This window comes from Emydura macquarii, unplaced genomic scaffold (assembly GCF_026122565.2).
Source record: "Emydura macquarii macquarii isolate MOO-44397 ecotype Brisbane River unplaced genomic scaffold, CSIRO-AGI_Emac_v2 contig_2422, whole genome shotgun sequence".
Classification (NCBI taxonomy): domain Eukaryota; kingdom Metazoa; phylum Chordata; order Testudines; family Chelidae; genus Emydura; species Emydura macquarii.
This window is the reverse complement of record NW_027132559.1, coordinates 29,004,190-29,020,318: the sequence shown is the minus strand read 5'-3', so window position 1 is coordinate 29,020,318 and position 16,129 is coordinate 29,004,190.

Here is a 16,129-nt window from a genome sequence, read left to right as displayed (position 1 = left end):
TTAAGAGGATTGTTCAGCAACTGGACTGGATGGGGACCCCCCTAATGTACTTATTTTTTTTCCTCCAGTGTTTAAACAATAGTCCAGGGACAGGCTAACTCAAAGTCTTTGCATAGCTTGAATTAATTTCATGAATGTTTAACATAAACTTTGATGTGGGATATTTTGAGGGGAATTGTGTATGTTATTAACCTTAGGGCCAAACCACTGGTGATTTGCTCTGAAATGTGTAGTGGTGCTTGCATTCACTCTTTGGCATCATTAGTAAATGTTTTTTATGCTCTGTACTTGTTTGGAGGAGGAAAAGGAATTTTTGTGGGTATTTTCTTGTGAGCTTGCTTTAAAAAAAATCTTTAGTTTAGACTTAAAGTAAGGTTACAATCAATAAATGTTGAGTGCCTAATTCTATTTTATGCCTTTGAAAATCTCCCCCTTCTTCTAGTGAGGCAAAAACAATGTATCAATTTTTTGAAAGGCGGGGACTGATGTTAAGTCTGGCCTTAATAAATGTAAACTCTTCATTAGTGATCTGGAAAAACAGTGTGTTAATGAAACATTGTAAGGAGCTGCAAATACAACTGTTAAAAAGAAAGTAATATGAAAGGACCTAGAAAGATAGGAAACGGGGGCAGAAAATAACAAAATGAGATTTAGAAAAATACATCAGGGAAAATAATCCAAAACACAGATATTCAGTGAGAGGGAAAAAACCTCAAAAACAATTATGCTAAAAAACATCAACCAGTAGGGGAAAAAGTGAACCACAAATTAAACATGAGTCTGTGTTATGTTTCCAAGTCCAAGGAAGCCAGCCATGCTTTTTAACTAACTACACTGAATTTAGTTAGATGAGAAGAAGAACAGGAAAATGTTTAACGAAAACAAATCAAGATGGACCACGGAATGGTACCATACTTAGAAGCCCATTACATTCATAACTCCATCTCCAACAACTCCATTTGCAATTTACAAGTCTTTTAAAATGTGGCACACAGACCGTTCCAGATATTACAGTTCACTAGGTGATATAGTAGCATAAAAAGGCCAAATCTATCAGGTTGTGGAATAGTCTCCCAAGGGAAACAGTGGAAGCCCCATCACTTGAACCATTTAAAACTACTCAAGAGCGAGAACATTAAAAATGTAGTGTACGTAACAATCCAGCATTGTCAGGAAGAAGGCCAGGATGAACTTTTATCTTATGTATATGGTCTGAACCAGGGGTGTCAAACATATGGCCCGTGGGCCGCATCTGGCCCGCAAACCTTTTTGACCAAGCCCACGTCCAGCCAGTTTATTTGAGACGTGCTGCCACCCAAAGTGAGGGCATTGGCACTTAAAGCGATTTCTCTGCCTACGGCATTGCTGGTTTAAGAGTCCGTGAAATGTCTTAAAGCGTCGATGCAGGACACAGAGAAATCCCTTAAAGCGGCAGTGCACTCAGTCCAGCAACACGGTCCCCCGTGAAATCCCGCCACCGAAAATGGCTGATGCCGTGTCGCCAAAAAGGGGAAGATGGCCCAAATTTTTCGGCGGATGGTATTGCATGGCCCCTGTGAAGTAGAGTTTATGAGAATTTGGCCCGTCACCATCAGCAAGTTTGACACCCCTGGTCTAAACGATTTGCCTGGTGACAATAATGAATGTGTAACATGGACTTTTCCACTTTATATGTAGCACAGCCACCTAATCTTGCAATATTTTCTCCTCTTCTTTATACTTTGTTTCTTCCTCTTTCCGTCTCCTTTTTCTGTTCTAAAAAGTGTTTGGCTCATCTATAAATGTATGGTTATCCACAGAGATTAATTTGCCTCAAAAAATAAATGTTAGTTCTGAACCAAGCCTGAGTTCTTTCAGTAGAATGTAATTTTTATGCTATGTAGATCCAACATAGTAATACTATTAGAGGAAAGCATCCAAAATCTGTTCAGAGAGTGACTACGCTAATGATTAAAGTACAATTCATATAACTAAGTATACGTAACACCTGTGCTATTAACATATTTTTTCTTCTCCTTATGTGTATGTTCCTACATGTGCCTCGATCTACACACATGTAAATAGCTTATCCATTCAATCCACCCTCAGACAGAAAATCACTCCATTCTTTTGATTGTGTTCAAGAGTTATCTGCACTGCCAATAGAGTCAAAGGAGAGTTGATTTAATGGATTTGCAGCCATCTCTAATAATTTTTAGCTCATTTGGGGAACACAAATCTATGTCAACCACAACAAGGTCAGGAAATATTAAAATGTACAATTCTTGAACATAATGTCTTCCAGTTGTCCGAGTGCTTATAAAATCTGGCACCGGTCACGAACATCTGATATTCCGGCAACAATGATGGAAGTCTGTAGATCTGTTCCACATATATGGGTCATCTTTGTATTTTGTGGAACTATTCTATATGGATAATCCCAACTCTTGCCCTTCCTCTCAATTTGCTACTCAAAGGAGCTATATATTATAGACCTTAATTTTTAAGAATGAGACCTTTACAATACAGTACTTTATTTTCTTCAACCACTCAACCTGATTAAGTAGATAACTTTGTCTTTGAATTAAAAAACAAAACAAAAAACAAGAAATCTGATATGAAGAGTTTGCATCTCCAGGTTTATGATCTGGTTTCAAGATTATTAATTCTCTTTACTAAAATATCGAGTGTAGCAACCATGTTTGCAATAGCTTCCTGCACCACATCAAATGTTCGGTTTAGTTCATCTAGCTAGGGCTCCCTGCATGCTCAGATTGTATGATCCCACTAAGTATCTGTCATCCACACTGACCAGAGAGTTATACCCATACAAGATGCTGCTTCACTTACATCAAAAAATGCATAATGTAATCCCTTGGTATGAAAAGTTAGTCTCTCTAAATTTATTTCCCTTTACTTCTGATGTTATTTGTTGCTTTGTTTTTCATAATCTAGGTTTGGATAAATGTATGCTTGAAACACAATTACATTTTTGCAGATATAGGTTGTGATAACATATCATGTACTTTCTGTAGCTATCCCCAAGCCTCTCCTCTTTCATAGCCTTCTTTCCATGCCTGCTAGCCCACATCTAGATTAGATAACTGTAATCTGTAATATCTGCAACTTTATTGACCTCCTTTCTCCCGCATTCCATTTCTAACCTCTAGTAAGCTACTATTATTCTGTTATTCTGGTTTAATATTTCAAAATCTTATCTTTAGTGATAACATCCATTAAACTGCCTATTAGGAAAGCCCTAAGGATTTAAGCTCATTAGATATTTAGACACTATTTATTTGGTAACCATTGGCTTTAATTTTTATATTTTGGCACAAATGACTCACTTTAGGATTTCTCTTTCTATGATTTCACAGACCAGATAATATTGTATAGATTTGTCAGATACACTGTTACCTGCACAATTTAGGGCCCCTCCCTCTTCATGGATCCAGTGGCGCTCTAGGGGTTAGTGGTACCTTTTCCCAGTGAAAGCCTTCACAGTAATACCCTTAATATGTATTTATTAGCAATTAATCAATAAAATACACATACCAAGCATCCAATGCTCACCACTCCCAATAAAACAAATTGGCCATTGGGAGAAGTCAGTCAGGCTCAGATCACCTGGGACTCCGGCTTCTGCATGGTATGGTCATGCAGGGTATCAGAGTTCTAGCAGCTTGATCTTGGGCTGGGTCCTGGCATTAGGTTCCAACAAGCTTATCTTCTGACTTTCATTATATAGTTAGAGTTCCTCTTATATATACGTTAACCAATTATTTTACTCAAAGTGTAGTTATGTAAAAATACTAATCAATCATTCTACATAATATATCACTACACAGGAGATTGGATGCCTACTTAGACTTTTTTCTTTTTTTTGTTTTTCAGAGTTTTCCTTAAAATAACCCAAGGTCTGCTTATCTTATCTGTTGGTGGGGTAGAAATGTTTAATCAACAATAGAACATCCTGTTGTTTTGTGCATTTGTAATGGAACGTGACTTTCTGCCTCTTAGCTAATGGCTGCCTGTTACTCAGACTTTCTTCACACTGTGGAAAGGTCTTAGGCTACAACATGACAAATGAAACAAATTGCTGATCATTTATTCAGGGCTCAATTTTGCTCCCACTTAAGCTTACAGTTAAACTCCCACTGACCTTAGTAAAATTAGGATAAGACTCTTCCTTAAAAATGTATCCTTATGAGTTCTCCTAGTTCCTCACTAAATGGCATCTGAATCCTTGCTTATTTAGAGATCATTTATGCTTTTATAAGCCTGGATTTGATAATTTTCAATGCACTCTACTTGGAATGAAGTATGCAATTTAAGCTATTGTTAATGTATGTTCAACATCTAGTTCTTGTGCTGGAAAGATATTATGATTTCCTAGAAACAACTGAGATGACTTCTCAGGTCAACTTACTGAAAGAATATATAAAAATTAGTCTGCCCCCCCCCCCCCTTTTTTTTTTTTTTTGGCTTCCTGAAGCACATTCACTTTGGAATGTAGTTTTAAATATAAAATGATATAAACCAAGAGAGATTATTCTAAGCAAGTTCATCTATGTTATTTGTTTATAATATTGCTCTGCTCCACCTTATATGACTGTACTAGATCCAGGGAAAACTTCTAGACAACTTTAAAATTGCCATCTCTAAAAGCTCTCCTCATTCACTGCAAAAATTCCCTTTTAGATTAAGAATGGGAAATCTGATATTTTCACAACATCACTTTTAAGACCATCTACATTTTATGTCAAATTAAATTCTGCTGATACTTGGTTCAGTATCCAGGACTTCTTGATCAAACTCATTAGTAGAAAAATGCTTTCCTATTCAATCTTGGAAAAAGAGGAGATTGGGGCTCCATCTTGTGGGCTTAGCTTGTATATCATTTGATTATCAGGTCAACTGCTTAAGTGCCTTTCAAAGACTGTGGTTCTCACAACATTTCTCTTTTATTAGTCTAATGAAAGGCATAACTCACCACTACATATGCAAAACTTTATTTTATTTTATTTTATTCAGATGTACAAAAATAGTCTGAAATTAATTTTAGATGTCAGTCCATTACAGCAGATTCATTTAAAAGTTTCGTGTCACTTCAGTCAACATGCATTTATACTGAAACTCTCTTAATATCTAATTATTTTGACAAGTGATGTGAACATGGAGTACTTGTATCGCTGTCTAAAACAAAATTCTTGTCTCAGCCCACTAGCACCTGTTCAGAAACATCAGTCACTTTGGTTCCTTGATATATAAATGTGGGGATCAAAGTTTGTGTTACATATTACCAGCAACTCACAAATAGTCACTCCCCATAAATAATAAAATCTTGCTAAATTCTTGACTCAATGGCATCCTTTGCCAATGAGTTCACAATCTAATTCCACGTAATGTGGAAAAAGTATGTCCTTTTATCAGTATTGAATTTGCTACCTTTCAAATTCATTGAACATCCCCTTGTTTTGTGTTATTAGCCTGGGAACTTTTGTTCTTCCTATCTGTCTTCTCCAGACTATTCATTATTTTATATATTTTGTGTCCTCTGTTATTTGTTTTCTTTGTAAAGTAAACAATCCCAATCTCTCTACAGATGAGTCACTATGCCCCTAATCATTCTTGTCATCCTTCTCTGAACCTCCTTTTAATTCTACCACTGTAGCTGATCAGAGAAGGATGGTGTTGGGGTATCGAGTGGCATAGTCCGAGATCACCAATATGTGACTGTGGACTTTTCTACCAGGCCCACAAGGTTCATGCCTTTTCTGTCAAAGGGCACTCCTACAATGGGCATTGGTATCAATGGTGCCTTTGGGATCTTTTACTGACCTGTCCTCTATCATAACCTAAATATTAAAACTCCTCTTCAAAAATGACCACTTTCCCAAAGCTGGAAACATCATGAACAAAACTTAGTGAAAGAAAAAGTGTAAGCATAAAAATGTGAATAACTGGGAAAAATCTTGTTTAAGAGGATAAATGAAAGCAGAAAATATAAAACACAATATATAACAAATGGGGTAGTTATTAGCAACAAGTACACATCACCTATTAGAAAATGCAGACAAATAATAAGGGAAGCTAGAGATATTAATGAAAGTTCTATTGGCAGTAGGGTTAATAACAGGAAGAAATATTTTAAATATATTAGGAATAAATTAAATCCTAGCAATCGTTTAAGTATGATCATAGATAAGGAGAGTAAAACAGTCAATTATGATGCAGAAAAATAAGTAATCAATAAATACTGATGTTCTGTATCTGGAAAGATAATATTTCTATTTTGCAGTGATAACAAAATATTTTATATTCCATCAGTAGCTAGGGAGAATGTTAAATAGCAACTATTATAGTTAAACATTTATAGACCTGCAGAACTTGTACCCAAGAATATTAAAAGAATTGACTCAGGAGCTCCCTAAACAATTAATATTGATTTTTAACAAATCTTGGAACACTGGAGAGTTTCCAGAGGACTGGGAAAAAAGATAATGTTATGCCAGTATCTTAATAGGATGACCAGGAAAACCACAGACAGATTAGCCAGACATTGCATTCCATATTAGCCTATGATTTTGTCTAAGATCATTCAGTAAAGAATGAAAGGATGGTAACTTAATTAATGCCAATCAACATGGCTTTATAGTTTGTTAAATGATTTTGGTATCCCTTTTTTATGAGATTATAGGTTTGGTTATAAAGGTAACTGTGTCCATATAATAAGATTTCTGTAAGTCACTTGACCTAGCCCTGCACAACATTCTGGTTTTAAAAAAGCACTATATAAAAGTCAATGTAGCCCATATTAAATGGTTAACTGAAAGTTCACAGTAAATAACAGTAAATGAGAAATCATCATTGAGAAATGAGGGTCCAGTAGGGCTATGGCTTTGGCTCAATGTTATTCAATATATTTACCGACAATCTGGAAGGAAATATAGAATCACTGTTGATAAAATTTGCAGATAACATAAAATTGGTGGAATGCTTAAATGATAGAGACAGGCCAGTTATACAGACTGATTTGGACCACTTAAGTAAAGAATGCTAATTTGAACAGCAGCAGCAGATTCACATGGCTATGATGTAGCCATGTGGCACATAGAAAGGACTTCCATCTTGAATGGTCCCTTGCAAGTCTTCTTCCTTTGGAAAGAATCAATATGGAAGCATTTAGGCTTCTTAAATCCCTCAAAATTGCATCTTCCAACCTCATTCGTGGTTGGCCTCATGCTCTGCTTCCTTTCACCTCAGCTTTATAAACCTTCTGTAAAAACACACCTTCTGCACTTGACTGAGACTTGACTTTCAGTTTGTCCTCTGACCTATCTCAGACTCTGACCCATTGATATCGGACTCGGCCTGAATCCAGACTCCTGATCTGACCAGTAGGTAAGACCAACCATGATCAGGTCGTGACAGTTTGTATGGACCACTTAGGCCACAGGAATGGTCCTGATACCAGCAGAATGGACCTTTGCGAGCATCAAACAATCAAGTGGGCCACTTACCTTCAGGCAGACAACCAAACCCTACAGACTCATATTGTCCTGCAGACCTTGGAGAACCAGCTCTTGCAGGAGCAAGTCATGCAGTTGCATGCTGAAAATGCGGCACTTCAGACACAGCTTGCACCATCCTGTTCTCTGATACCACTGCCAGAATGGTTTGTTTGTAAACAGGAGTGATTGCAGGATTTTATAAACCAGTACCACCTCCTGTTCATGATGTACTCTCAGTTCTGTGCTACTGTTCGTCCACAGGTGAGCCTGGTTATCAGCTTGCAGTCCAGGGAAGCATTAGACTGGGCGTCCCTCTTCTTGGTGTGCAACAGCTCAATACTGTTGAACTGAGAAGTCTTCCTACAAGGCATGTTGATACAGTAAAACCTGAAAGATACGAACATCAAAGTTACGAACTGACCGATCAGCCAAACACCATGTGGAATTGGAAGTAATTAATTAGACAGCAGCGAGTGGAAGGGGTGAAGGGGGAAAGCAAAGCCTGTATTGCAGCTTAAAGGTAGGTACATCTGCACATCTGGGTTTTCTGTCCCCAACTCTACTCGCCATGCGAGGGGCAGCCACTTACAAGTAGGAGGTGAAAACTCTGAGGTTCATGGACAAGGCAGCCCGAGGGTGCAAAGCAGAAGCAGTCTGGGGTCTGCACTGCTTTCCTGTAAACTGCGGGTGCTGTTTCACCCCACCCCAACTCCACCAGGTGGGGGACACTGTTTTCACCACCACCCTTCCCTTGTCAGGAAGCTCAGTACCAGCTGGGGAAAGAAGCTGCACAATCCGAGCTGCTGATGCTGCAAAGGTGCAAGGATGGGAGCTGCTGCTGTTGCAGCCAAAGCGTGGCCTGGAGCGGGAGCCAGAATCCATGCTGCTGCTGGAACGCTGCGCTCCGGAGGAGTTTTAAAGGGCCATGGCCTGTGCACTGATGCACCCAAGCTTTGCCTGCGGCAGCACTCCTGGTTCCAATCAGCACCTCTGGGACTGCAAGGGGAAGGGAAGGGAGGGGTGCTGGCAGTGGACTGGTGGCCACTGCCTGCCACATGCTGCTTCTGGAGGGCAGAGGGCAATGCACAGAGCAGGGCGAGCCCCAGGAAGAGGCGGCCAAGGGCAGGGCTTGTAGTGTCAATGGTGTGGGGCAGGCCCTCCCAGCTCAGCCCTAAGGGAAGAAACAGGAATGGGGCAGGGAGCTGTTTGCAAACCACAGTGCTGCCAGGTGCCACCTTTGCAGAGATCTCTCCCAGCCTCAGCTGGAAGACACTGACTGCAGGGTATATAAGAGTAAAGGGGTAATATTGGGAAAGCTCCTTAGAAATTTTTACCCTTAGTTCTTATCCTGTACAGTACTATATTTAAATGGAAGGAAGGAAGCTTCTTGGGAAGGTTAATGTGACATTTTATTGGCCTTGCAGTAAAAGCATATTTGAGGGCAATCTCACTGGCCTGTGAAATGATTTCAAGTACAGTACAGTACTGTACTGTTTGACTAAGCAAAATGGAAAGCAGTGGGAAGCACAAACATGTCACACTTTCAATTGACACAAAGCTAGAAATTCTAAAAAACTTGATGATGGCATTAGCCTCAGCAACATAGCAGTAGAATATGGTATTGGGAAATCAATTGTCAGCAATATTTGGAAAAGCCAGGAAAAAATAAAGCAATTTGCAAAAGAAGCCAAAGACAACAGATCAATATCAATATCATTTTGATAAGGCAATGCATCTGTGGTTTGCACAAGAGATATAAAAAAGCACTCCTGTAAGTGGTGTGATGGTTACAGAAAAGGCAAAGTTACTCTACCAAGAAATGTATTCAGACAAAAGTGAGGACCATTTTAAAGCAAGCACAGGTTGGCTCTGTCCGTTCAAAAATCAGCATGGAATGCGGCAGTTGGTGATGCTGGTGACAGCTGACTTGAATGCCACTGGTAAATTTAAAAACACTTTCAAATCGTTTATTGAACAGCACAAAGTTACCCGGGACTAACTGTTTAACTGAGATGAGACGGGCCTGTACTGGTACCTGCTTCCAAACAAGACACTGGCAGACAGTTCACAAAAACAGGCAAAGAATTTCAAATCCAGTAAACACCAGGTCATGCTGATGGCTACTGCTAATGCAAGTAGGGATTTCTGTCTCCCATTGCTGGTCATTCACAAAAGTGTGAAACCTCGCTCCTTTACAAACATCATGTGAGCTCTACCTGTCCATTACTACAGCCAGCATAGCGCTTGGATGGAAAAAGGCATTTTTTCGGACTGGTTTTTTTAAACACTTTGTTCCACTTGTAAAAGACTACTTTACATCAAAATCTTTACCTATCTGAGCTGTGCTACTGATGGATGATGCTCTCTCTCACCTGCCATTGAAAATCTATTGGTATTACAGTATGGCTCAAAGGGGGGATTGAAGGAAAATAATTGTCTGCTTGACCACAGTTACTCCATTTTGGTTCTTTTTAGTGTTCTGCTTTCTGTAGAGATCGCCCGCCCCCTCCTCTTTTGTTTTTACAGTGCTTTTCTTGTACCAGGGTCAAAGAAAGAATTCCTGGAATCTTGCAAGGAAATGGCCCCAACTGGTTCCAACTAGTTATATAGCCTTGAGAGAGAAACCAGGCAGCCCTAATAAATAAGCTAAAATCTTCTGTTAACATGTTTTCTGTTATGCATACCTTTAAAAGAAGTAGGCCAATAGCAATAGTAATAATTTAAATGTACCTATAAGCATTAAGAATTTATGCATATGTAATTTCTTTGTCTATGTTTGTATAAATATGCAAAAGTGTATGCCTTCGGGGTCTCACACTGACCACTTGCTGGGAAGTGTTTGACCTCTGCAGAAATAAAGTTTGGAAACTGCCCAACTACCTGCTTGGATCTCTTTTCGGTGCAGAGTAAACGAACCTCAATTGAAATCTTTTTCCAACACCACCAAACGTCACAAGCCTCATTCAGCCAATGGACCAAGGCATTCTAGAAAACATGAAACATTGATACAAGAGAAATCTCTTAAGGCAATTATTATGGGATCAATGCAATTTTATTCTTACACAGATTTTTGTAAATAGCTGACCACCAAAGATGCTGTCTACATGTGTGCCAAGTCTTGGAGTGAGATTGACCCTCAGTCTTTGAGACACTCGTGGAATAAACTTTGGCCATGTATTGATGACAAGGAACCATATAACTCAGAAAACAATGATCAGATGGAAAACTAGCTACATTTTTCTGAAGAGCAACAGCTTTTGGATATCACCACAGAGGAACAGGAGGAATAGGTAAAAGCAGTTAAACATGAGAACGGACGTCCTTTTCTTAGTGACCAAGAGATAATTGAATTGGTACAAGAAACAGCACAACTGGACAACGACACTGACAGTGACAAGGAGAGGAAAAATGCCAAGGAGATTCCACATATGCAAGCAGAAGAATGCTTTGCTACCTGTCTTCAATGGCTTGAAAAACAGCCTGAAGCTACACCAATGAACCTAATGATGCTTCAAGAGCTACACACCTTGGCAGCAAAAAAGTGCGTTAGCAATCTCAAGCAGAGTACAATTAAAGATTTTTTTCAAATCTACATAATTTTCCTGCATAAGAACTACAGGATAAACTAAGTTTTGATTTTTTTAAAATTATTATAAAGACTAGTGCCAGTACGTTTTGCTGCAGCATTTTTTTAGTGTAATTTGAATAGACATTTAAATCAGTGAGTTTTTGTGTTGGCTTTTTTTCCCCATGCATAATTAACACTAAAAAAGAAGCAAGAGAAATCACTTAAAACTGAAATATAGTTAACAGTAAATTACTAAAAAATAAAAGGGAAAATTTAAAATAAAAATTGACAAGATAAGGAATTTGTTGTGCTTATTTATATTAAGATGGTTAAAAGCCACATTTTTCTTCTTCATAGTAAGTTTCAAAGCTGTATTAAGTCCATGTTCAGTTTTAAACTTTTGAAAGAACTACCATATTGTTTTGTTCAGATTACGAACATTTCAGAGTTACGAACAACCTTGATTCCCGAGGTGTTCGTATCTTTGAGGTTCTACTGTACTATTTGACGATCCGCACGGAGTTCGAACATGGTCAGGACACCATAGCCTCCTATGCTGTGGAATTCCACTGCCTCATGGCTGACACAGGCTGGAATCTGGTGGCACAGATGTACCATTTCCAGTGGGCACTGCAAGAGGAAATTAAAGACTAATTAGCCTAGGTAGAGACACCAGAGAGTCTGGATGACATTGTGGATCTCGCCATCTGTGTAGACAATTGGTTATGGGAACAAAGAGAGGAAAAAACAGAGGGTCTTGTAATTCTCCAATCCAGATACTGTGACTTTTCACCACTGCCTCCTGCTGAGCCAATGCAAGAGAAGGTGGGCCGTTGTTGGCTCACACCCATAGAAAAGGAATGATGATGCCAGCACCATCTCTGCTTCTACTGTGGTGGATCAGGTCATTCCATTTCTTCCTGCCTCTTATAAGCTTCAGGGGATCAAGGAAAAGAGCTCCTCTGCACTTCAGTCTTGACTGGAATGCACGCAAAGCCCCGCTCAAGGGCTCCCCACTTGCAGGTGCCTGTCCAGTTGCATGTAGCTGGGGCAGCCCTGCAAAATTCTGCCTTACCAGCCTTTATCGACTCACAGCTGATTGCTTCATTGATCAAAAGCATCCTAGATCCTACAGATTCCCCTGAAATCCAAGGCCACTCCTGACTTTATAGAGACTATTGACTGTTCCCCTTTGGCTTCAGGTCCAGTAACTTAGCTATGTCTACACTAGAGAGTTTACAGTTATGCAGTTGCATGCGCTGTCCACATCAGCACTTTGGTTGGCATAACTTATGTCGCTCAGGGAGGTGGCATATTCAAACCCTAGGCAACATAAGTTATACTGACATAAGTGGCAGTGTAGGCATAGCCTGAGGAAACAGCTCCCTCAGAAGCCGTGATTCAGGGACACAGCGAAATGTTACAATTTAGTGTTATCCATTCACCACATTTTCCCTGATCCTCAATATCTCCTGGCTGGCCCTCCACAATCTGTTCATTTCGTGGCAAGCATAAAAAGTCTGTTTTCCATCAAAATTTTATAGAAAGCACTGTTGGAGACCAGAGGCTCCTATCCTAGTATCTGAACCGCAAGAGGCTCAAATGAGGGTGGCTATCCAGGCAGAACCTTCCATTGAAGCTACATTTGAACTGCCCTCAAAATACCAAGACTACATCAGTTTTAATGAAAAAAAGAACGTGGAAACTCTGCCTCCGCACTGGGACTATGACTGCCCAACAGAGCTGCAGCCAAAAGCAAAAATACCTTTTGGATGAATTTATGCCATGTCAGAACCCAAGCTGACAGCGCTGAGTGTACCTCCAGGAAAACCTGGCCAGGGGGTTTATTCACAAGTCAACCTCACCGGCTGGCACACCAGTACTTTTTTGTCAAAAAGAAAGACAGCAGTCTCCAACTCTGTGTTGATTATTGAATCAGATAACTATCCGCAATCATTACCTGATATCCCTAATTTCCAAGTTGCTGGATTGCGTGGGGGTTGCCTATGTATTCACTAAGTTGGACCTCTGGAGGGCATGCAACCTTGTGTGAATCAGGGAAGAGGATGAGTGGAAGATGGCCTTCTGAACCTCTACGGCCACTACGAATATCTTGTAATGTCCTTCAGATTTACCAATGCCCCGCCTCTTCCAATATGTTATAAACGATATGTTCCAAAACCTATTAGACCAGTGTGTAGTAGTCTACCTACATGACATTTATTTTCTCCAACTATCCAGACCAGCATACCACACACACCCAAACAGTTTTGGTATGCTTATGGCAGCGTGGCCTTTACACCAAGATCAAGAAGTATGCCTGCTGTCAGGCTTCCACAGAGTTCTTGGACTGCATCTTATCTGCAGAAGGGATCCAGATGATCCACACAAGGTCCAAGTCATCCAAGATTGGCCAACTCCCCATTGTGGCAAACAGCCGACTCCACTCCAGTGGGCCTCATGCTTCTGTTGCTTGTAGTGGGTCAGGGCGTCTCCAGTCACCCCGTCTTCCCCGAGGAGGGAATAGGGACCCAGGCCCACCCACTCCTCCGGGTCCCAGCCCAGGGGCCCTATGAGAAGCAGCTATATGCTGCTGGCACCATGTTCCCAACTGCAAATTCTCTTCCCCTGGGCTAGTTTTCCCCCTCCTTCTGGCTTCTTGAGCCTGATACCTTCCTCCAGTCCGCTCCTCCACAGAATCTCTGCACTCCAGTCCGCTCCTCCTCACACTTCAGCACTCCTATAATATGATTAGCACAGCACAGCACAGCACAGCACAGCACAGCACAGCACAGCACAGCACAGCACAGCACAGCACAGCACTCCTACTCCTCTCAGCTCGTGCCCTGTCTGTTTGGGTCAGAGGGTTTTTATGGAGCACCTGGCTGGTCCCTAATCGGTCCCAGCTGCTCCTAATTGCCCCCTAACGACTCTCAGCTAAACTGCAGGGAACAGAGCCCGGAGCATTCTGAGGCTTACATATCTCCCTTCAATCACTTTTCTACAGCCTCCTGCCTTCGCTATATCACACCACACAGTACACAGCCTACAGTGCTTCCTGGGGTTTGCCCATTTTTTTCAACTATTTATCATGAACTTTTCAAAACAAATTGAGCCCCTCACTACTCTCCTTCAGAAAAATGTCCAGTGCCATTGGCCGCCTGAGGAATCAGCTGAAACTTGCTTCCACTATAGCACCTGTATTGGCTTATTCCAGTGTCACACAATCCTTCATTGTAGAAGCTGACACCTCCAATACAGCAATCAGGGCCATCCTCTCCCAGAGACTTGGTCCCAAACATTATACCCATGCATTAATTAGTCAAGGAAGCTCACCCCTGTAGAGCTAAACTATGAACTACTTGATAAGGAACTCCTCACAATAAAAACTGCCTTTGCAGAATGACAGCAGTACCTGAAAGGAGCTCGCCACCTGGTCCAGGTATTCATTGACCATACAAACATGGAATATCTATGTAGGGCAAAAGCCTTAAACCAACAGCTTATTTTTCCTCACAATTCTATTTCATCATCACCTACCCTCCAGATCCAAAAACAGCAAGGTGGACACCCTGTCCCAAAGATACTCTACCAACCCAGGAGGACCCATCCAGGAACTAACACTCATTCTCAAATCCTATAACTTTCTCAGTGCAGCTTATCATCAAGATATACTCAGATATGCTCTGCTCCTACCTCTGGAATTCTGCCTGATGAACAAGCTATTTCCACAAGTAGCTGCATGACTCCTGAGAGAAGGATCACATATGTGAAGGAACTTACCTGTGTTCCCCCTGGATCTACAAGAGTTGCAGTCCTGCACCTATGCTATGATTTTACTCTTGTAGGACAGCTGGGGCAGTTCAAAACCCAACAACTAATATCCCGCACCTTTTGGAGTCTCAGGATGCGCCTGACAATACAGTCACTCATTGCCTCTTTTGATATTTGTGCTCGTGCCAAAGCACTTGCACACCCCATCTCGACCCCGGGCAGTTATCACCATAGATTTTATTAGAGTTACTAGAGTCCAACAATTTTACAGCAATTTTGACAGTAGTGAACCACTTTACCAAAATGACCCACTTCAGAGTTTTTCCCTAGGAATTGAAATTAGTGGGGGTGTTTGAATTTACAGGGGGGATGAGAGGCGAGACCGTGAGGATGAAGGAGGGTGTATGGCACCATAGTAAAAACTAAAAAAATTTTCACAATCATTTTATCAGATTAAACTCATGTTTAAAATCATCACATACATTAAAGTTGACTACTCAAGCCTTCTATGAAGCACTACATCTACATCCTTCTTGGTTTCTTGTAATTTTGCAAAACTCTTTTAATGAGTTTCTCAAATGCAGTGTGTTCATCTTTGGTGGCTTCTCATGTGTCTGGTCCTTCCAGTCCTTCAACTGATATACTTTTTAGTTCATTCACATGATCAGGCAGAAGGCAACTTCTTTCAGAGCACAAAATTCTATTTAATGATGAAAAAGAACACTCAGCTGTAGCTGTTATGACTGGGAGTAGCAAGAGATGAATTCCAATTTTTTTCAAACCCAGGAAACATAGCACATAAATTGGGTAAAGCCACTAGTGATAACAAAAAAGAAGTTGAAGTCAAATCTTCATTCACATATGACATTCCACTCTGTGTTCAAATTCTCTATTCTGTCCTGATCACATGGCAGCCCCGTTGCTGGTAGTGCCTCACTCCACTCAACTGTTGATGTTTTATAAGACAGGTATCTGTAGACGCTACACAGAGGTTGAGTAGAATCCAGAAGTTGCTGTTGTAGATTTGTAAGAATCAAGTCTGTGTACTTTTTCAGCTGGCTTAACAAACACTTCTTGTTGTCTTCACTTAAAGATTTAATATAAATGCCTTCATTATTCAACTTCTGGACTGAAGTCTTTGCTTCTTCCAGTATGTTTTTAATTGATATCTCTCAGATTGATCCAAGTGTAGCTTCTATTGCTGGACAAAGAGCTACTATTGTTGTAGTGGATGCCCGAATGGCATTGTTTAATGACCCAAGTGGTTTCAACAGTAGACTTGCAAGACAGAATG